The sequence below is a fragment of the Larus michahellis genome, chromosome 11, assembly GCF_964199755.1.
Source record: "Larus michahellis chromosome 11, bLarMic1.1, whole genome shotgun sequence".
Classification (NCBI taxonomy): domain Eukaryota; kingdom Metazoa; phylum Chordata; class Aves; order Charadriiformes; family Laridae; genus Larus; species Larus michahellis.
The window spans coordinates 18,730,929-18,754,156 of record NC_133906.1 but is presented as its reverse complement, the minus strand read 5'-3'; the positions used below and the strand labels follow the sequence as shown (position 1 = coordinate 18,754,156).

General features: G+C 45.2%; 1 long non-coding RNA gene across 1 annotated transcript in view; it reads right to left on the bottom strand.

The window, feature by feature from the left end:
• Positions 1-22,718, bottom strand: part of LOC141750066 (uncharacterized) — an 83,766-nt gene extending 61,048 nt beyond the window's left edge. The window contains exon 1 of the long non-coding RNA XR_012589552.1: positions 21,525-22,718. This is a non-coding gene — a long non-coding RNA (uncharacterized LOC141750066). The remainder of the gene's footprint in view (positions 1-21,524) is intronic.
• Positions 22,719-23,228: the final 510 nt, after the last annotated feature.

Sequence of the window (23,228 nt, the reverse complement as noted above, 5' to 3'; positions counted from 1 at the left end):
ATCTCTCTGTAAGGCAAAATGCTATTTCTTGAAAATAAAAATAGATTGGACAATGTTTACGCCGGGACTTCCAGATGTCCTGCTTGTATCGGTGGAGACATATACAAACATTCTCCCAAAGGCTAACTGCGTACACTGCATGTTCCTACCCTGGTTCAGGCACGAATTCCTTCATGCAGAACAAGAAGCTACCCCCTACCCTGTGACGATCTGGCCTGGGCTTTCTGTTATACTATAGCATTTTAATAGCTACAACGGTCCAGAAACACCACCGCATAAGCCTCGGGGTAGCCTAGAACTAGAACTGGCACCTTACCCAACTGGACACTGTCCTGTGAGGCTTTGAAATTCTTTGGGCCTGATTCTTGTCCTGATTGCACTTTTGTAAATCAGGAATCAGCAGCATGACCTTCACTGAATCAAGACCAGAGTTGGCCCCTTCTGAACAGCAATCTGTCAGCTAGCAGGAGCGATTCAAGGCTACTGCTCCAAGTGATTCACAGGCTAAAAGTTGCTGCCAGCCTCAGACCCTATTGGATTGCTCTAACTGGCATTTTTGTATTCCTGTCAGTAACAGAGCTTTTCAATTCCAGTTTTTAAAACTATAAGAAGATGCCATTGTGAATATGACGCCTCTTACCTTCATGGAAAGACAGACACTTTTTCCTAAAACTGACTGGACAAGTAAAGTAGGTGATTAGAGAGCTGCTGATTTCAGCCCCTTGAAAATACAACAAAAGAAAAAGGAAGGGGAAGGAAAAGGAGAGTAATGTGCAAGTTATCTCCAAACCTTCTGTCATAGCTCTGCAGTGCTAGATAGCATCACAGAGGTACCCGAGAATGAAGCGCTAACCATAGACTTCCAGAGCCACAAGCTAAGAAGCAGAGCAGATGTTCTCAGTAGTTAAGAAGTATTTCCCTCACACTAGCTAAAAATCTACTGGAAGTTGTGCCTTATGACCTGTTGTGCCTCTGTTCAGTCTGTCAGCTCCTCCATAAAAATAAAAGTGATTTAGCAAAGGCTTGGACTAGGTGCCTCAAAGGACACTCACTTCTTTGGTCTGCAACCTATAATAGCCCCATTAGAGACCCTACTAAAAGGGTTACATATTCAAGGTTTGAAAACGTGATGAGGTAGACAATCCTACCTAGAAACCCTTATAAATCATTTCACAAAGAAAGATTAATTTGGTGTCATCCCAGTAGAAGCACAAAATGTTTGGGACCCTGGCCTTCTGCAGGGACTTTATACACACTTTCATCCAACCAAGACAATTCACTTGCATTTTAGGCAATTAAGACAAATCAATATAAAATACACAAAACATTTTCTAACACAATTTAACTTAACCTTCCTCTTTAAACAACTGACTTAAACAACTCCAGACCTGCTCTGTGGATAGATCAGAACAAAAGAAAGGCTCCACAAATGTCTGGCAAAAACCATCCCCCCGCCACCCCCTTGTGTTCGGTGCAAGGAGCAGGAAAACCATATATTATTGCCTTGCTTAACAAAACCATTACAAAAATGTTGCTGTTTCTCACATGCACTAATGAAATATCCTCCGCCTCTGAAGCACTGGTGCTGTGCAGATTTTAGAGAATACAGACTGACCGTCCATCTTGACTCCCACTGAATATTGCCTTGTACCACAGCAAGGCCACCAGCAGAACACATATTTACTGCTCAAATACCCGAGGGGAGCTGCTTCTGGAAAGAGGTCAATATGTGGAGGGAATGGTAGGATCCTGACCTTACATATAAAAGCATTACATCATATGAATTGTCTACAGAGACTTCCCTTGAGAACAAGAATTTAGGGAGTTTGGTTCCCCTTATTCCTTTTCTCCCATGAAAGAGGTGTTGGTGACCCTTACGTATAAAGCAAATGAGCAGCAAAGGGCCCTTTACTGTGTTTTAAGTATCTCACATTTAATAGCACAGACTAAAGGCTAAACAGTTCATTCTGCTACTGACCAAGTGATTCAAGTCGAAAAGGAAAGCACTTGTAAGCAACAGCACACTGCAGTTCCCCCGTTCTTGGGCAAACGCTTTCCTTGTTGGCTTATGAAATTTATCTCACAAAATCCTCATGAGCTGACCTGGATAGAAAAGGATCCCAGCATCTGAATTAAGATGTTAATCAATGTCCAAAATTAAATTACTTTATTATTCTAGCACCAACCAGTGATCACTCATCTGTGATAGAAAACCAGAGAAGTCTGTTCTCATTTCGTTCTAGCACACAGGTTGAAATGGCTTTCCAAATTTCAGCATTGGGAACAAGATAACAGACCACCTAATTAACAAAATTGCAGTTTAGGTACCGATGAAAGACAAAGGCTTTTAAAAAAAACTAATCCCGCTTTAAAAATCACAACGTCCAAATCAAAACAACAACATTTAAATACATCAAATAATCTAAATCTGTTCCCTGACTTTCACTTGCTCATTTTGTATAACCTGGAGCTTTTCCGAGAAGCCCATAGTGACTTGTATTAAGATGACAGATAGGCTGATAATGCATTTTGACTTCTATCTGTTTTATTTGCCTGTATCGGCTCTTGCTGTTGTGGCATGTTAAATCAGGGTTTCACTATTTCCAGTAAATTACCCTTTTGATTTGCTATAGTTACCTTGCATACTTTGTTGACCTTTGTCTATCAACAAGAGAACAATGATTTCTCTTCATGCGAAGTATGGTTACACTTGTACACCTCACCTTTCAAGAAAAATAACTCATCATATTCTTTCACATGCTAAAAAATGTCATTCCAGCATACTCTCCCCATCATGGTTTGATTCGATTTTCTGATTGACAAAAAAAAAATAAAAAAATTATTCCAAGCCATTTTAATAATTTCATCTTGGAAAAACAAACAAACAGAAAAACAAACAACAAAAAAATTCTTGGGATAAATGGAGCAAAAAGGAAGGAGGAAGAGAAGCAGGAATGCTGCTCCAGTGCAAGGCACCAGAAGGATCGTTAGCAGCCATGTCCAGACGACTCAACCACAGGCTGTCTGGCTGCTGACTTGCACAGCCCAGAAAAGAGCAACTTTTGCGTTCTACTCAGTATAATAAAATATTGCTAATTCAGCAGGTCAGCTCCCTTTAAAGAAGAAAAATTCACCTCTTCTTGATTTCTCCCACCCTTCCCCCAACTTACCCAAACAACTTACAGTTGTATTTAACAAAGCCAGACAACAGAGACCATTTCCCTCGAGGGGAGAAGGTTTACATCGGTATTTCTTGGCCATGACTGAGTCCTGTTAACCTCTTGGGAAACTGCTGATATCCTCTAGCTGATCTGGTCCTGGAGATCTGTGTGCTTTGATCCCACTGGTGCTATAGGTCAGATACACACCTCCAAGCTGCTCCTAAATCTCTACAGATACTTCAAGAAACTGATGCACAGAAACTGGAGAAAAAAAAAAAAAATGATGCAGAAATATAGCTTTTGTACCCTCAGCAAGGCCAAAGCACAGAGAGAGCCTGCAGAGAACAGAAATAGATAGAGACAGATGCACCCGTCTCTTACACGCGCTGAGCACTCCCCATTATGCAGACAATTATTTCATCCATATAATGCACCGTGGTAAGCTGCTGATCTGGGGACTGCACCACATCTGGCTAGTACACAGGCACAGTTGGCATCCTGTAAATACATCTCTGCTGGATCTAAGTGCCAGCTGAGAAAATCAGGAGAAATCTTAATTCACCAAGCCCCATGAAATTTGGATTTTGAGAGGGAGGGGGAAACAAAAGAACACACTTTTGCACCTGCTTTCCTTTTGATTTCTCCCTCTTCATCTTTTCGCTGTGGCTTACAGCCCATTAAGAAAAATAAAAACAATTAAAAAAATAAAAGAAAAAAAAGAAAAAAGAGAGAGAGAGACAAAAAACAAAGAGAGATAAAAAAACACCAAATGCCTTAGCAGACAGGCAGGGAACTCTCTTGTTTTCAATCGGTGCCTTGTTGCGGGGTGGGTGAAGAGGGGAAAAAACTACCAAGAGCTTGCCAAGACAAGGAATGTCGCATGCATGGAACAGCAGGGCTTGCAGTGCAATCAATCATCCCGCACGCTGCCTTCAGACGAAAGCTGCCGACAGCAGCTCCCCCCACGCGCCTGCCGTGCGAGCGATGCCTGTCCCTACGACCACCCGCCACCAACACGGATCCTGTCCCCCAGCCCCAGCAGGGCTGGAACACATAAATCAAGAAATAGCAACAGAAGTGGGATCCATGGTGGATTGGACCACTATCACACGCGTCTGGTTCAGCAGCAAAGTGCAGCTGAGCCAAGAGGCGTGCAGAAAATCCAATAAAATTCATCACTTCTCACCTTTACCGATTTTCTTTGCATTTTTTTCCCCTTCGTTTATTTCAGATGACGCAATAAGGAAAAAAAAGATGCTTTATATAAAGCCCTAAGCACAGACCACTCCTCCCCTCTCTTATGGAGGAAGTATAAAACCTGAAAGCATACCAGAGTCAACTGTTATAGCATCCTTTAAAAAAGTCCCTAGCTAACTAAATACCCTTGTTGGTGCCAAGAGCCCCTGCGCAAGATGGGTCGAGTCCCCTGCTATGGTAGGATCTGTGCACCACATGTATTCCTGCAGCTGGGACTAGGGACGTGAGACGCTCTGAATTCCTGGGTGAGGCAACCTTTTATTATCTTGTAGGAACTGCAAAGACAGGCTGCGGACAAAAAAAAAGAAGTGACTTTTCATGGGGTATCTTTGCAATCTTGTCTCTTTGATCACTCCCGGTGCTTTTACCCTCTGGAAGCACTGCTGAGCAGGGCAACAGTTCCTGCCATATCCACACACACACACACAATCTTTTCCCCTGCACCAGAGCTCCCAAGATCTGGTTTACAAACCGAAGCGTGTGCCTTCCACCTCTCCTGCCACCCCACGTGCCTGAGAATCACAAGCATCCTCCGGCTTCCCGCCCCATCCATCACAGCCTGACACAGAGCTATGGGCTTAGAAATCATCTCCCAGCGGTGTGGCTGACAAAGTACAAGCCCCATCAAACACAACCTTCTCTCCCCCACCAACACGGGCCCTGCAGCACTGCCAGGGTTGAAAAGATGGGTTTGGTTTTTTTTTTTGTCAGGGAGCTGAAGAGACCAAAGTCAGAGGACGGCCGAGGTGGGGAGGAGAAGAGCCGTCCCAGGCAGGGGACCCAGAGCTTAGCCGTTCGTTCCAGAAGTTATATTTCATTATAGTTCATGAATAAACTGATAAATTACACCAGGAATCACAGACAGCATGGAGGGAACATTCGTCTCCTGCAGGGTGTTTGCGTTGCAACGACAACGACTAATTCTATCAGAAAATATCAAAATGAGCTCTCTTATCATGCAACTCATTTTACACGGTCCAAGACACACACATCAGAACGCCCCGGTTTTACTATGGGACCCACAATTTTGTAGGCAGGTTAAGCGTGTTAGCTCAGGAGGACTTTTCAAAGGATCTGTAGCAAAAAAGTTTCAGAAGATAGAACCCACCACCACTCTGCACTGCACCTTGTATCTCTCTCAAAAAGAATTCTATTCATGCCACCTCTGATTTGCCAAAAAAGAAAAAAGCAGTTATAATATCCTTATCCAATCTTAACGAGCAGCATAAATCCTTAAACTAAAACTAATTTTTAAAAAGCTGCCGTAGCCAGCTATTTGAACTGATGAAAACACGACTGATTGTGCGACTGCAGAGCTATAGATAGAAGAGCATCCACGATTTCTCGTAATTCTCTGACACTTGTCTGCTCTGTGATCTGAAAACCTCTTGACGTCAATTGAGGTTCCCACCGCAGCTCTCCGTCCAAACACTAAATCAAGGGCACATCAGCGAAGAGAATATTGTTACCTAGAATATGAAGCCTCGTCTTGTAAAGACATTTTCCCCCTTTATTTACTGCATTCAGGAAGGCTGTTTACGCATAACTTTAAATATCTGACTAGCCCCCCTGACTTTAAAGGGAATATTCAGCGTGTGAAGCTAGACACATGCTTTTGTCTTTGCAAGGATTTTTTTTTTCCCCTTTGTTTTTTCAATAAAAAATGACAATTTCGATTTTAACTTTTTTAAAAAACCTTCAGTATATATAAGAGACAATGAGGGTGTTCGCTGGGTTTGTTTCACAAGTGATTAAAACCTGAGCATTGATTTGTGCTTCTCAGTTGTTTGAGTTATGTTTTCAAACCTGTCGCGGTGGCTGAGGATCATACGTCTCCAGACAGTCACTACTTGTGCTGCAAGAGCTGTAGACACTTCTGGAAGAGGGATTAGTTGAGAACATCACTAGAGAGAATGCCTATGGCTCCAAACTGAATTTAACACGCACTGTTGGTATTATTTTTTTATATATATGCAGTAAGCAAGAGTAACCATGCAACATATGAGAGTTTGAACAGCAGTCCTTGTAAGAGCAGGGATCTTGTGTGCGCCTGAGCACTATTCCCATGCAGATTATTGGTCTCCCTGTGCCCTTCCCATTTCAACTATGTACAACACTCAGATTTCCCTGCCCCCGAGCTGATTGTCTAGTCATTTGTTATTTTTTTATTGGTCTGTCCAGGCAGTGTCAGCAATTGTTCCAAGTGCTGGTGTCTTTCCATAGAGTTAATCAGTGTAATTGGGATGTTTTATAGATCTAGACAGGGTGTTTTGCCATATGGGGTAAGAGCCACGGGCTGCAGGAAGGTGGCAGTGGACAGAGACAGGGAATGCTGCAGTCTGAAGAAGAGATTTTTCTCACTCCAGTCAAGTTGTTGCAGCTTTCCCTGGATGGGAATGATCACAGAGGGTTAATTCCCTGAGGCCCATGGAGAAATGCCTCCCAGCTCTTCTCCCGTAAAGCCACAGGTACCAGTGGTAACACGTGTTGTGCAGCACCTTTGAGAGCGTTTTGGGATTCTTTGGGTTAAAACTTTAACTGATTACATCCTGCGACTACTGCAATGCAGTTACTTCTGGTGCGAAAGCTAGAACTGGTTTAAACAGCTCACAGCAACAGAGCACAACCACCCAGGGCAGAGACGGCAACATTTTACAAGCCTACGTTTGCGTTCCTGTTCCCTTCCTTCCCCATGAATAAGGATAAATAATAGCTTATTCCCCGTTTCTATCTCAGAGTGAAATCTCCTTTCTCACAGGTTCTCAAATTCCATATTTCACCAGTCTCACTGTATACGACTATTTTCATATCCTGGCCCAACGTCCAGGTCTGCTCCATGCTTCTGTTGCATAAGCTCTCACCTGAATTAAGAAAACAACCACGTCCACATTTCCTCCCCGTCCACGAAAATTAGCTTTACAAATTCACCCCTGTAGCACACCCCACATCCTCTCTGCATGGACTGTAGCCGCCAGCAGTTGAGCGTGACCACATGGATTGCAACCCGCACATCTGTAACACTCTGAGCTCCTTCTACTCCGCACAATGCCGGGCCAAAAACGTAGCACTGGGGGTCCTTTCTCCCCACGCAGCTCCACTCTTCTTTCATCCTGTCCACCTCGACTGCTGTAGGCCAGGAATTCAGGCAACGTGACAGAGAAGAACATGCAGACAATGAGTTTCATCCTTTTTAATTGAATTGCATATCAATATTGATTGCGCTATTCATTTTGATAGTAAATCTAATCATTAAAAAAAAAAAAAGTCCACTTGCAGCCTCTGCCAAGCCTTCCCAGCCCCGCATCTGGCAGCGTTTCCCTCAAGATAACATGTTGACGTGCAGGCAGAAATAACAGCCTGGGTACAGAGTTTCGGGCTGCCCCTTTTCCTTTTCACCAGGAAAAACCTCTCCTCTGTCCTTCCTCCCTCCAGCTGCCAAGGACAAGATGGAGACGGGCAGCCCCAGCATCAGCAGAGGCCGAATACAGGCTGGGCTCTGCTGAGCTCCAGTCTCTGCTCAGGGCCCTCCGTGCCCAAAAGGGACAGGCTCAGGGACCAGGGAGATGGTTCGGGAAGAGCAGGGGGAGAGTTGCCATGCGTAACACTAGTTAATCACGGACAACACGATGCCTTCCTGTGCCCCGTAGTCTGATGTTCTCTTTGTGACCACACCTGCCAGAATCATTAAAACTAAGCTGATGAATTCTCCCGCGTCCCCAAGACCCCACACTATTCTAGCCCTGCTTTGAAGGTAACAGGAGAAACAGTTCTACTGGTCACCTCAGCCTGCCTCAAAGGCCTCATGGCTGTTCCTCTCCCCGGGATACCTACTTACAGAAGAGATCACATCTGAAGGGCAGACGGGTGAGTCAGCTCACCTGAACGCTACCCCCAACACCTCCCTGCCAAGCTTTCTGGCTTGCATTGTGTTTCAAAAAATAAACAAACCACTTCAGAAACCTTTGCTGAGCAGCACTGAACTGGGGTCAATAATCAGTTATCTTCTAGTTCCCCAGCCTGCACGGAGCTCAACCAGAGGAATAAATCCAGGGCTGTTCCCTTGAGCCACTGGCGTTGCACCTGTTTCCCTTCGCAGGGACCTGAGCCTTCCACACTTTGCAGAGAGATATTTCTTCTGTAAACACTTGTTTTGCAACAGTTTGTGCTTCTGCTGCCAGGCGTTATTTTTCACCCTCAGAATTAATGATTAACGATTAAATTATTTGACAGGGGAATAGAGGCCCAGTGCTAATTAAAATCCTTCGTCTCTCCTCTTCACAAAGAAATAAATTTGATATTTCTCAGTATCAGCATTCATCCAGAACAGGGCAGTTTGTGATGTTGGACTTAATTAGATGGACAACTAGGGTCACAGCCAAAAAAAAAGCATGAAAATATTGCACAAGGGCTATACAAATGTGGGGAGGAGGAGAGAAAACAGCCGGCTGGGGAGCTAGGAATCGAGCACGCTGACATGTCCAGACTGCAGAAGAGCCGCTTTCTAAACCACACAACTTTTTATAAGAATATGTCTTCTGTTTAGCTGAAACAAAATAATGCGGGCAGGGCAAACAGCGCCTGCATAGGCTGGGAGAAACCAGTAATAGCTGTCCTGCAAAGCCTGACTGCCCCATTTTAGGGAAGACGTTTCTTAGATATCCTGGGCAACTCAGCTGTTCATCTCCACCAGCTTTTACCTTCACATGCCTGCTGGCGAGCTGGACCTCCTTGGGGCTTGGTGGTGTCCGCTTACCTGCCAGCATTAGTGTCACAAAAGGTTATGCTAGTTCATTGACCCTTTGAAGAAATCTTTTCTATTGTTATTGCTGTGATGATTGCCTGATGGCACTTCCTCAGCCAGATCCACTAGGGATTACACCAGCGTAAATAAGATAAGCCACTGTCTGGCTGCTATTAAAATGCACCAAGATGCTCTCAGCTCAGACAACACTCTTGCACCAATGCAAAGTATATCTCCTGTGGTTTTGGTACACATTTTCCCTTATTTTGTTTATTTGGAGAACAAATTTTCTCTCTGAATAACACAGCAACCTACCCTAAATTTCCAGTTCTCCTCTATCATCAGTAATTTTCAAACCACTTGGCAATTTCCCTCTCCTTGTCTCTGCTGGGCCAGGAAATGAAGAGTCCTACGGGACTTTCAAGGGTGCTTCTCTAAGAACTGAGGGATGGAGAAAATCCCAGAAAGCTCCCAAGGCAGCACACAGCACTGGCCGAGACAGACCTGGAAGAGCACAGAAGCCGATAGCTTTTTTGGATGTTGTCTGAGCTGAACTGCCATGGCAAAGCCCAATTATTACAGCCAGAGTGAACGTTTCAGGGCTGTGTGAGATACAGTCCATCCCTCCAAAGCACAGTGGGATGGGCCGGCGTCTCTGTAGCTCCCAGGGCTATTTTCTACTATTACTTCCGAGCTAGAGAGCAGGCTCCTATCCTGCTGCCCATCGAGTCCGCTGCTGGAAAGGCTTTGCTATTCCCTCATCCCCAGCTTTCTTGCCTTTTCTTGTCAAGTCTAGAGGGGAAGTTGCTACCAGCTAGTTTTAGGAAAACATTCAGTAAACAAATAGAAAACGGAAGAAACTTGGAACTCGTCATTCCCAGGTCATCTGGGTAACAACAAACAGCAGCCTAACACAGCTTCTTGAACATACCAGGAGGCACGAAAACACATTTAATAGTTTCAGCACGTGCCCAAAGGTGCTCACAAAAACTCATAGGGATGGGCATGAAGTTACAAAAAGCAGTGGGACTGTAAGAGGGTGATCCTCTCCCAGATACTTGCGGGAATCATTTGTCTTAGATACATACTTCAGGTATGTACAGGTATGAACTATGATACATAGTTCAGGTAGGAACTGAGCCCGTTAAATTCATTCACTTGCAACTTTGAAGCAGAAAGATTAAAAAAAAAAAATGGCACCCAAGAAATACCAGCAGACTCACTCATTGGAATGAACATATTCAGCATGGGCTTTCGCACTGAATTTACGGGAAAGCTGAACACTGATTTCTGTGCTTTTTCACATCATTTTTTAAAATGAATGCCAGGGGAATTGCAGTTTCTAATTATCTTTTTGGACTTAAAGCTGATTAGATTTGTATTGCCTCTTCCCCTTTCCAGTCCCCCTCCCCCCCACACACACACTTTTCCACTTGCATATACTTCCTCCAGTCCAGTTAATGAGAAGAAATCAGTGTATTGCACTATCTGGCATCTTACTGCTGAAGTGGCTGGAGTCTTTGGTTACCAAGTCATTTGCTGCTTAATTGAAATCTTTTCTCTAGACTCATTGCCATGCAGACGCTCTATTGGAATGCAGTAGTGGAGCCCAGTATTGATTGTCCTCCCACTCCCAGCTTTCTTCCTCTGAGTTTGCAAATCAATTGCACCCTGTTGTTTTCCTTCTAATAAATAAATAAATAAAACCCCTCACCCATTCCACAAGCCCATTTACTCCTGAAACACACTGGTTTGGCTTTACACAGTTTCTCAGAGGAGAGATGGGGACGAGACAAGAGGTGGCACGTGGCTATAGTCAAAGCTAGATCCACACTTTGCCAGATCACCTCCAAGCATGAGCGTGCACCAGCCAGTTCAGATAAGGTCCAGTGTGGGAGTAGATTGTGAATATATAGAGTGAACGAAAGCCTAGTTTTAGATTCTCACTGGAAGCGATCAGGAATTTATCTCCTCTCTTCACTGCAGAAATTAAACCATTTTAACGCTTAAAAACCTGGCAATCAGAGAACCCGAATTCAGTTGCAGCTTGCAGAAGAAGCCAGACTGCAGTTGTGAGTTTGCAGGATTGAAATCCAAGGCTTGGCAAGTCACCACTGCTAACACTAGAGAAGAGAGTCAATGCAAATACAGGTTACTAGAAACTCCTGATTTTGAAATTATGGCACCCGAGCTCTTTTGAATCCTGCCTATTGCTAAAGTCCCAGGGAACTTGGTGGTTCAAGATGCTCTTGTCAAGACCTTGTCTAGATAACATTTGTGTCTTCAAGGTCCCTTGCAACCCAAACCATTATATCATTCTATGAATCCATGGTGTCATTTGTGAAGACATATGTAGCTAAATATCTTGTGCCTGTTGCAAACATGCTCAGGCCTCTCAGCTGCTCAGCCACAGTGCCTTCCCACAGTTCCCACACAGTCTTTGTACTTTAAAAAATTCAGGAGGTTTGTAAAGGGTGAAGCAATGAGCCTAACTTCCTCCCGAGCAGCTTGCTTTGGCTCATTATATATTTGCATTGCAATACTGCCTGTAGGCTTCAATCAGCATCAGGCATCTGAACCCACAGGCAGAGACTGTTCTTGCCCTAAGCACATTGCATGTCACCTATGGGGTTTAGGTTTGGTTTTTTTCTTTGTGTGTGTGGTGGTTGTTTTTTTTTCTTTTTCTGCTAGTGTAGGCAATTTTACACCACACTTTCAGCCTGGGAACAGATCTGTGTTTGAGGAGAAGCCGTATAACCATAGGGAAGGAACTGAATAGTATCTATTACTGTCTTGGAGATCAAAACTTCCTGCAAAATTGAGAATGAGCGCTTAGCATCAAGGGTCGCTTGTTCCTGTGTAGATGGCAACAACAGAGACTTCCTAAGCCCAAATCATCACCCTGCAGATCTTGCAGACTCTCATGGAGTCGGAAGGAACATTGCCAGCCTACGATGCTTGTCTTCTACAGATAAATTGGTAATTTCACTCTTTCTGCCCCAGAGGCCACACAGGTCCCCAAAAGATTTCATTTCCTTTCATCCTCAGCCCAACACAAGTATCATTTCAGGATCACACTCCAGACACCTCCCGCTCCAGAGTCTGTGTTGCTGTATTGACCTCAGACCCCTGCATTGCAGGTACCAATAGCGAATGCTGGACTGACCAGCAAGCGGGAAGCAAAAACACATCCATCCCCTACAGTCCCGGAGGCGCTGCAGGAGCTGTACAATCACATGACACTCATTTAAGCCTCAAATTCCAGATTGCTCTGATCCTACCTGCCTTTTGGAAAATTAGGCTGTCAGAGTACCAATATGCTCCTTGCTATTTGCCATGTAATTAAGCAGTAATTGCTGCCCAGGGCTAATCTCAGAGTGTATTTTTCCTGGGGAGCTCGGTGCCAGAGTTCACATTTGTAATTTAGTGGCATGCCAAGGAGCTATACCTAAACTCACAAAAGGATTTTCTCCACTCTTCATCTCTCTTCTACTTTGGTGGCAGCTGGGATTCTGTATTCAGAGATGTTTGGGCTGGGCAAACAAATTAGCAGAGACCAGCCTCATTAGGCATTCACACGGGTACCCATCCTGTCTCGCAGCGGGAATGAGATGCTGACTGTTTGGTTTCTGGACCCCAAGCACTCCCTGCTATGGGACATACACTAAAATCTCTTCTTTCTTTCTACTCAGCCTGGCAGCCTCCAAAGAAGCTGAAGCAGCAGCACGATCTGCCCCCAAACCCATGTCTCCTTCCGATTTCTTGGATAAGTTGATGGGGCGAACTTCAGGATACGATGCCAGGATCAGGCCAAATTTTAAAGGTAAGCAAAACCCCTGCTTTTATGGCTTTGTTTCATTTGGGGACTGAAAAATGCATGCAGTCCTCATGAATGCCTCCCCCACTGCGTGTGGAATACGAACCACCTTTATATTCATATGAAATATGTATGATAATGAGAGCTTTGGCACATGGATGCTTTGCAGATGTCTGGAAAGGCATCTGATTTCCCCTCAGAATGGAAACAACCTCATAACTTTACATGCAGGAAACACTTCAACATAGGGATCAGGGATCCTGCCAAACCAAACGGTGACCAGCAGGGAACTGAACCTCTCGCAGATTAGGAGGAAAAACTTCAACTTTTTCCCCTAAGCCATTGCCCACAGCACCTTCTAATAGCAGGGAACACTCCCCCCTTACACCCACTGAAGCCAGGAGGAGTCTCTCCCATCAGCTCCAGAGGAATTCAGGGAGATGCCAGGGGCAGCTCTGACCCATCACTGTCCCCCATCACGGGGGGGCTCTCGCACCGCTGCCCAGCGCAGCCCCATCCCAACAGCTGCGTTTCACACCTGACTTCCCCAGTTCACCCTATACTCACTGGCAGCCAACCAGCCTTGAAGCAGTCCCTGAAAGGGGCAACAGAACCTCTCTCTTCGCTCCTTGAAACACCGCTTTAACAAGGGTAGGTTTTGTGGAGTTTTTTTGGTTTGTTTTCTTTTTAACTGAGCTCATTTTCCCAGAGCTATTTGCCCTTGACTCATACCCAGAGATGAAGTGGGACCTTCCCCCTCCCAGCCGCTGTCCCCCCCTCTTCAATGCTCCCTTCATTCACTTCTTTTGTTTCCTACCACCAATTCCTCCTCACCCCAGGATTCTCTGGCAACTCTAACATGGGGCTCCCAGGACCCATTAATCACGGTGACAGCACCTGCCATCCAGCTTCAAGCAATAAGCTCAATCCTGGGCTTTTAAATCCAAAGATACATGGGAAGCTTATGTCCTAGAAATCAACTAGGCAACAGAACACAATGTGTTTTTATCCAAATCACAAAGAGTTAAAAAAACCCCACCCTGTAAACCTGCCTACCACTAAATTATGCACACACACAAAAGAAATTAAACTTTAATATTTAATGAAATGTATACATTATCTTCCTGCTGAAGGCAGCGGTATTGCATTTTTATTTGAGATAATTTAATTTCAGTTTTGTTTCAATGAACTACACCTTCCCCACAGGGCAGTTTTGCTGGCTTAGCCTCCCACACATAAATCAGGCTCCAATTTACATGGGAGGCATAGGAGGTGTTTTACAGAGCTTGGGGTTGTAGCTCTCAAAGCATGTCATTTAAATTAACTGCAGTAACTCATAAGGGCATTTTAATGGCTTAGATCTAAATGAAAATAATATCAAAGATCCGTATCGGATTGATTTTTGGGGAGGGGAAGATTAACAAAAAGAAGACTGCGGCTTTTCCATAAATGCTGTAAAGTCTGGACTTAACTGGGGATTCACATTCTGAGAACAAGGAAGACACATTTGGGCTTTGCTTTAGGAAGGAGGCTGAAGTCAGTAACCCAGGCAGGGACAGAGCTGGCCCCAGCAGGTGTGGGACAAGGGACCCGTCACCCAGGCTGTACCCTTAACCCTGCTGCTGGAAAACGATATTCCCTCGCAGTTGCATCCCACCGCAGAGGTGGCACTTTTCAGTGGCAGGCAGGGAAGTTTCTAGAGCCTCACACAAGCTTAAGAAAAATAAAAAAAAAAATAAAAATCCTACAAACTGCTCACAACTCCCCTTGGACACAATGAGAAGAGCGCAGTGTCTCGGCAAGAGCTGGGCTGCCCCAAGGAGAGAGTCGTCTTCGTGTGTGCTGGGACCAGCTCATCCCACACTCAGCTTCACTAGAGCGCACCAGCACAGGATCAGAAAGAGCAGGACCAAAACCTTCCATCCACGTCAGAGGCACGGTCCGCCTGCAGTCATCTGGGAGGTCAGCTCAGCATCTTTTCTTACACTGTGCCCTTTGGGAAGGGAAGTGTCATGCACGTGGACCTTCCATATGGTACATGGGATGGATCCAGAGAAGAAAACCATTACACCTGAGCTCCACAAGAGCACTACAGAAGGGATAAATCAAGTGCTAAAGCATGATGAAATGTGTGCTTTCAGCTGCTGGGTAAACTTCACAAGCCTGTTCAATAACAGGGGTTGGTGAAACAGGGGGAGGAAAAAAAAAGACAGCCCCCATTTTGTACCTGATATTTTAGCCCCTGCCTACGTTTAATGGCCTGGAGGAAGAACTGCACAGACTGAACAGTACGTGAGCTGCTGCTGCGCTGGCAAAGGGCTGCCTGGGAGCTGGTGAGAGAGCAGCCTGCTTGGATTGTCTGGGACTCGTACCAAGAAGATCCCAGCCATAGAGAGCATTGCTGTTACGTGGCTGCAGTTCTACTCCCGCAGAGGACAGGGAAAGTTTCAGAAGAGGCTGAAGCACGAGAGGAGGAAAGGGAAGTGAAAAGGAGCAAGCCAAGCTCCAAATGTTACTTAGTAATCAGGAAATTCCATTAATTTCCACACAGGAGGAAGTTTGCACCGATTAGAGGCACAAGCCTCTTGTTAAAGCCATTCCTTCCCCCTCCTCCCCCCCAAGTATTTCGTCTTGCAGCAGCTGCCAGACTGCAGATGTGGCCTTAACGGGCAAACACCATTCCCTCAGCGAGGCCGAGCCATCAGGCAGTGTTTGAAATGCAGACACCGTCCTCCTCTCCATGAAGGATGGGGAAAATAATCTAAAAATCCACTCTTCCACAGATCTCACGTCCCCAGAAGCATCTGCCACAGGGAGGATGTGAGGTTAATCTCCCCAGTGTTAAAGGGGCACCTCGGTTCCTGGGGAGGTTCCTCTGCTTTCTGCCTGGGCTGCCTTTCCCCACCACACACGGGCAGCACCAGTAGCAGGTCCTTTGGGAGCCCCCTTTTGCTTGTCCCCTCCCCTTAAGGCTCAGCAGAAATCCTCTCATCATATGTGGGCACGCCACTGGTTTGCCAGGCACCAGATGTGGCTCTGGTTCCCAAACATTCTCCAGATTTTTGCGTTGTGCTGAACTGCAGCTCTTGGCATCTCCCTCGGCACAAACGCAACATTTCCACCCCAGATTTGCCAAGAAATAATATGGTCCGCTTCCAGTCATACTGATACCTTTGGGCACCAGTACCACACGAACAAACTGTCCCCCATAGCCTCTAACTACAATCTTTTCATCACTTAATCCTCACTCCCCTCCTTTCATGGCCCCTTAACTTCTCTAATATGGCTAAGGACAAGCAAAGCTTCGGTCTGAAGGCAAGTAAAGCCCAGGAGAGGTATGGCCTAAAGTCTGGGATTACCCTCTCCCAAGACAGGACAGTCAGAGAATTTCCCCTGGCAGAGCCCTGAAGTCTCCTGTCCAGCTGTGAGCCTTAGCAGACACCACCATTACCACCTGGGGTACTTGCTCCTTTACCCGGCCTGATCCCTGATCTGCTGCACCGGCTCTGTAGGGAGCGCGTGGTCCCACTTCAGAAACATTCAGACGCTTTAAATGAGCGTTTTAAAAGTACAGAGCTCTAAACAAGAGGGACTGTCAATAGTCTCTCAGCTCTTTTCTGGGATATGTTGCTATGATGTTCAAGGTGAGCTTGGCACCCATATAGCAATGCCGAGATGTCTAGGAAGCTGCCCTGCCCGTCATCTATTCCTTTTCATCAAAACAGTTCACAAAAGGGATACATAAACACTCGCCCAACCCGGGAACAGAAGCAAAGCAAGAGCATTGTCTGATGTCAAACTGGCACCAGAACCAAGACCAGACCTTATTCCCACGCTCACCCCTCAGTCACCCTGTTCCCACCACAGGTTTTAATACTACGGAGCGGAAACACTTTGTCTTATAAGCACACGGTGAACTGCTGTTCCAATCTGTATTTGTCATGCAGGGCCACCAGTGAATGTCAGCTGCAACATTTTCATCAACAGCTTTGGTTCGATTGCAGAAACGACTATGGTAAGTAAAAATCACAGCACAGCTGTTCAGCTACTGGCTCAGCCTCATTGCGCTCCCAGCAAACGCGGCATCACCCTCCTCTTTAGCATGACCAGAGGAAAACATTGTCTCTGTGTTCCCAAGATTTAACTAGGTTTGAGTAAATTAATGGTCAACATACAAGAACTCGTACGACCTGTAGTTGAATGTCACGCAGTCTCTATGTGCATCTCTATGAAAATACTGTACAGGCAAAGTATAAGGGTCACAAAAAGAAACAAGTAGTCTTTTCCGAAGACTTGCCTAAGGCTCCAAGCTCAGAGACAGTTGCAGACACTTTGTGTTTAAGTGGATATAAGTCCAGAAGTTTGAATCCACGCTTTAAGTGAAGCTGAACTCAAATTCAGATTTCTAAAGATTTAGAGAAACACTAGACGATTATTTTCTTGGAAGTGTATTTCTGCTAGACAATAATTTTTAATAAAAAAAAATCAAACCCAATATTTGCAAGTTAAGGCTCACTTCAGACAAAATTAGTGAATATGGCTAAAGGCTGTATCTAATTGGCAAGACGCTGGGAGCATAGAATTGCTAGAAGAGGAGATAATTGCTCCATCTGAAAACTATTAAAGATCGGTTGTGACATAATCAGTGAACAGCAAAGGAAAACTCTGGAGGTACAGTGCCTCACCTCTGTGCTAATTAAAGCTAATCCAGAAATGTGGCATTTAATTACTCTCTGGTAATCCTTTTTCTAGAAAGATGTTGAATGAAGAATGCAAGGCTCCAGCTTCGGGTGTTTTGTAAATTCAGGCAGGATGTTATAGGTTTTACATACAGATCACACCCATTGACTTTAACAAGTTACTCGCAACGCACACCACTGTCAGAGGAGATCAGCAGACATATACCTGGGCTTACAAATCTCTTCTGACACTACTGTTTATACCATTCTTCTGGAAATGTTTGGCGTCGGGGGCACTTCAGTTCTAGTAGCGTAAAAAAAAAATTGTTACCATGTCCAAGCACAAAGAAACACATAGACGGGTTGCAGAATTTGTCAGAGTTCATAGAGAAAGTGTGTATTCATTGATTCATCTGTACGTAAAGGAGAAGAGAAAGAACTAGAACCAAAATACACATGTGCTCCTAATGTACTATTTTACTGGATACTTCCGTTAGCACGGCAGGCAGTAAATACTGTGCTCCTACGCAATCCAGCGGAGACAATCCACGGAGTGCAAGGGAGAGGGCAGGCCCACAAGGGATCCCTGTGCAGTGTACAGAGCGCGTTACAATGACATGGTTTTCAATATATCTGTCCTACATGACGAGATGCATCGGAGCAGTCATGCCAAGATGCCACAGGATCCCTGTCAGAAGGATGCTCCATAAAATTAGCATAGACTAGCATGAGAGAGATGCAGTTCACCTCCAAGACACGCTGCAGGGACTTGCTATCCTCTCCAGATGTCACTCATTTCATAGTCTATCTTCCATAGAAAAAATTCCCATGGGAACCCAAGAACACCCTCCGGGCACATTGCTTTGTCTAGAAATACCCGAGCCAGCTCCGACAAGCTAGCCCAGATGTCAGGCTGACGCAGCACTGCACACAACCTCATATAATGCACTTCTTCGGGGACAGCCGTTCTGCTTGTAAACGCTGATGAGAACACAAGCGACACAGGTACTGAAACACCTAAAAATGAGAGCCCATCAAGTTAGAGCAGTCTTTGGGATTTCCTCTGCAGAGAAGCCAGTCTCTCCCTACTTTTTGAGGACGCAGCAGGTCAAATAGACGGCGTCAACTCCCCTCCACAGTTTCTGGGAAGGGCAGAAGGTCCTGTCGTGAAGGGATTTTGAGACAGACCTGACTACTTTGAATTCAAACCAGTGATCAAATACCCACGTGGGGAAAAAGGCAATTCAACATTTTACCATAAAGAAAGTAGTAGTCTGTCATTGACCCCTGGGACTGATGATGGTAACGCTCCCTAAGCTGCTTCACTGCACGAAAAGAGAAACATTATCGTTTAAGCCTTAATCGTTAGGCACCCTAAGCCTGGCCAGGTTCAGGTTCGGAGCACTACATCGTCTTACCTCGGGTTCCTACTGCAATACTACCTGCAGGAGAAGAGTCACAGGTTTTTATGGATACCACGCATGCAATTAGAGAAGGCAATAAAATATCTCCATAGAGGGGCTGTTAGTTCCTACAGAAAATGCCACTGCTACCATTTAAGTTTATTAAGTTTATTTAAACCTACACTGCCTGAATCTCACCAATCAGCATAAATCACAAGGTTGCCGTGCAGAGGATTAGAGAAGCTGGACATGAATGGTCACTCACAGCTTGAGGTGTCATGGAAAGTAGTGGAAGAGGAAGAAGTACAGGAAAATAGAACAAAACAGGCATTTGATGCAGCCACTTGGCTCTACAAACCTCAGAAGGGAGGATAATGAGTTGGGGCCAAGAGAAGGCACAGACTTCCCAGAGCAGGCAGAAAGCTGATATTTGCCCCACAAAGGTTCAAAATGAACAAGGCAAGTGGAGACCTGAGAACTGTTGCAAGGATAGAGGGAAGGGGGGGGAAGTAGTCATCCACCAGATTGAATTCCCCAAAGCAGAGCTGACTTACAGCAAGGGAAGTAAACTCCTTTAAGCATCCCACAGAACTGGAAACCCAACATAAAAGCCTCTAGTAGTACACATAACTGATTGGACATTTATGTTAGATTGCAGCTCACGGATTATGTCCATCAGCCTCGCTTGTAATCAGCTCCGAGGACAAGGCAACCCGCGGTTGGGAACACGTCCCTGTGAACCCAGCAAGTGCTTCAAGGAGAAAGACGTTACCAACTACAACAGCCAGACAAATGCAGGCAGCTTCCTTCTGTCCCAAAGCATTACTGCAATAGCACATCTAACAGCAAGGGATTCCACAGGACAAACGCAAGTGCATCCACTCTATCCACTTATTTTTATTAAAAACACCAGACAACCCCCACTCCCAACCACAAGATGATAAATCCCTTTTTGCTCTTCAAAAGCATAAGCACCTTTCCCCAGCCATACCAGAGTGGGAAATCTATAGCAAAGCTACATATTCTTCATTCAAAATGAAACAGAAGTCAAGCACCTAGGGAACAGCATCTTGCTTTTAAGTGAATAAACTGCACCAGCTTTGGCTTTTCCCTGTAGCATGAGACAACCGGTAGGATTATCCGAGCATTTCATCTAACAGATTTCCTGCTATAACAGTAAACTTGGAATTAAGCAATGCCCTTGATCTTTCTTCCAATGGAAACTGCAGATTTATGGATCTCTGACTGACTTAGGCAGTTAGGAGCATGTGGTATACAGCGAAGGCACATGGAGAATATTTATTTTTTTATATCATCACCTAGAGTTGCTTGGAGCTGGACTCAGTACTCAAGATGACCACTCCTAGTCCCATGTTTTAAAAAAGACCCACACGCAGCAAGCGAGAGTGTGTGAAAGAAACAAAACCACAAGGCAGCCAGCACAGGCTCCCCTAGGTACAGTATATATAGATGCAAATTTAATTCTGCTGATTTCATGCCATAGTTATGCCATCTGAAAAGAGCAAACCAAACGTAACCTTCCAGCCAGCTGCAACACACCACAATCGGTTTCCCAGCATCTCCTAAGGACAGGAGAAGCCGGGGGCTGCAAATGTCCAAATGTTAAATACTCATTCAGAGACATCTGTACATGAGCTTTTCAACGAGATAAGAAACCATCCTGCAAAACAGACTGAGCAATTCACTCCAGCCTCACAAGCCACCGTGCAGCAGATAGCAAATATGACTGATGAAGCGTATGGGTCACATTTAATACTGGGCCCACTCACCCCAAGGTCAGCAAAAGACTTCAGTATCAAAGCACAAAGCCTGTAGCAAAGGCTAGGTTTTGAGCTCTATTTGCTGCAGTCAGTCATTCTTAAAAGCAACCATCAGTCCCACAGAGATGATAAGCATGTAACAAAGTCACACAACACAAAATGAGAAGGTTTTCACAACACCTCACGGTCTGCTGCAGTTTTAATATTAGACCTGCAGTGTTTCATCCATCTCTGTGGGCACAGTTTTTCTTTGCACTGATTAGAGGAGGGAATAAATAAATTAAAAACAAAAAAAAGGGATGAAATTGGACTATACAACTCAAATACAAGGACACAAATCCAAGCTGAAGAACAAGACCTCACTACTAAATTCCTAAGCCCAAAAATCCAGGATAGTGGCTACTGCCTACCCCAACCCCAGCAGCCCCATCCTTAGCCCAGAAGGATATGCTTTCATAGAGCCATGGAATGGGTCAGGGTTAGAAGGAACCTTAAAAATCATCTAGTTCCAACCCCCCTACCATGGGCAGGGACACCTCCCACTAGACCAAGTTGCTCAAAGCCTCATCCAGGCTGGGCTTTCCCCTCCTTTTGTAGGGGCCCAGAAAAACTTTCTTCTTTGGGTTCCAGAGCAAAAATCCCAGACATATTAAGCACCAGGATACTGCTCTCACCACACGCCTACCTTCCTCAAGCAGTAGACTTCCTCCTCAGCAGCACCTCCAGCACGACTACTGTTCACAGCACCTTCCCTCCTTGGCCCAGCTGTGGCTTTCACACCAGGCTTCAATTTGGCTACTTGGCTACAGCTGTGGCAACATAACAAGGCCCCTTATTAACCCTTTCAAGGTCTGCTCACAGTGTGGTTTTTTTTTTTTTTGCAATCAGCCAGTTGTAGTGCTCCTTTGCAGGGCGAGTAGCCTTAAAAATATTTGTTAATTCCCTTTCTAGAGAATGAACTCCGTGTCAATAAAGCCCCTTGTGCTCTGCCGTCCAGGTGGGATAACAGAATCCCCTCCTGAGGGAGTTCAGTCTCTGCTCTGGCTTTTTTCCATCAGTGAAATGTAAACCTATCAAAGTGAAGTCTCTCACCGAACCATCCAGTGCAGAGGCTGATCTGACAGAACCCCTGAATCAGGGGCTGAAACCTATTGAGTTTCCTGACAGCCTCCATCCCTTCTTCCCAGCACTACCTCCAGCCTGCCACTGCTTTCATCAGCTCGCTCATCACCAGATGCCAAGACTGTGGTATCTTGGGAAGGAACAGTCTGAAATGATCTTCCCTTTCCTTGTCTCCTTGAGAGGCCACTAAGCAGAATTTCATTTCAGCATTATCAAATTGAACTACTTTGATCACTTCAGTTATTTTCTTCCTGCCCTGTTTCAGTTCCCCCTTGGGAGTAAAATGCCTTTGTGCCAAATTGCAAAGCTCCCGAATGCCTTCACAAGGCAGGGTTGCTGCTCTCCACTCCCAAGCCAGTCAGAAGAACAGGCTGCACAAGGTAATCAATGTCTGGATGTGATTGGCAACACAAATGAGGAGCTCAAGTGATAAGAAGTGTATGGAGAAAGAGATTTTTTTTTGCTGAGTTTGCAGCCCCAGTGAAAACATTTTTTTTTTTTTTTCCTTGAAAGTTCACATCAGAAATTGGTCCATTCTGCCCACCATTGAGGAATAACTGTGGACTTCTTGGTGACGTTAATTAAGATCTCACACAGCAGCATCCAGGAGAAACACTGTATATCTCCAGGTAGCAAACGAACAAGCGTTGTTCGGCTCATCGCCTCGCAGCTTGACTCCAATGCCTAGGCACAAAGCTTTTGACACCCAGGATCCTTTATCTGGTATAGAATACTGTAACCTCTATCTTGGGCTATGTCACAGCCACAGACATACCCCATTTGCTCTCTGTGCCTCCTGCCGGCACCTCAGGCAGTGTCATTGTCCACGTTGAAGTCACAGTGCTTGATTTTGCATTTATGTTCAAATAAGCCTGGACACAAGAAATCTAAAAGGCTGCTCAGCACCTTCAATATTACAGTGCAATGCAAAGAAAAAGGCATCTGGGAGGAAACAACCATTCTCAGTGGCCAGGCCAGGACTGTGGAATAAACCCACGGAGAAGGAAGAGTTTCATAAACACACACACACAGACAGGTAAAAACCTAACACCGTAAAATGGCAAAGCCAGACAAATGCATTCAGTGCATTTATTATATTTGTTTTGGCCTTGCCTTTCTTCCATCACAACATAAATGCACGTGTGTCTATATTCCAAAACAAAAAATATCCACTGCAAACCCTCGTCTCCGAAGGAGGAGCACAAAGAACAGCACGCTCACCACGCTGCTGGACACCCCCTGGAGGGAGGTAGCGCAGTCTCACACC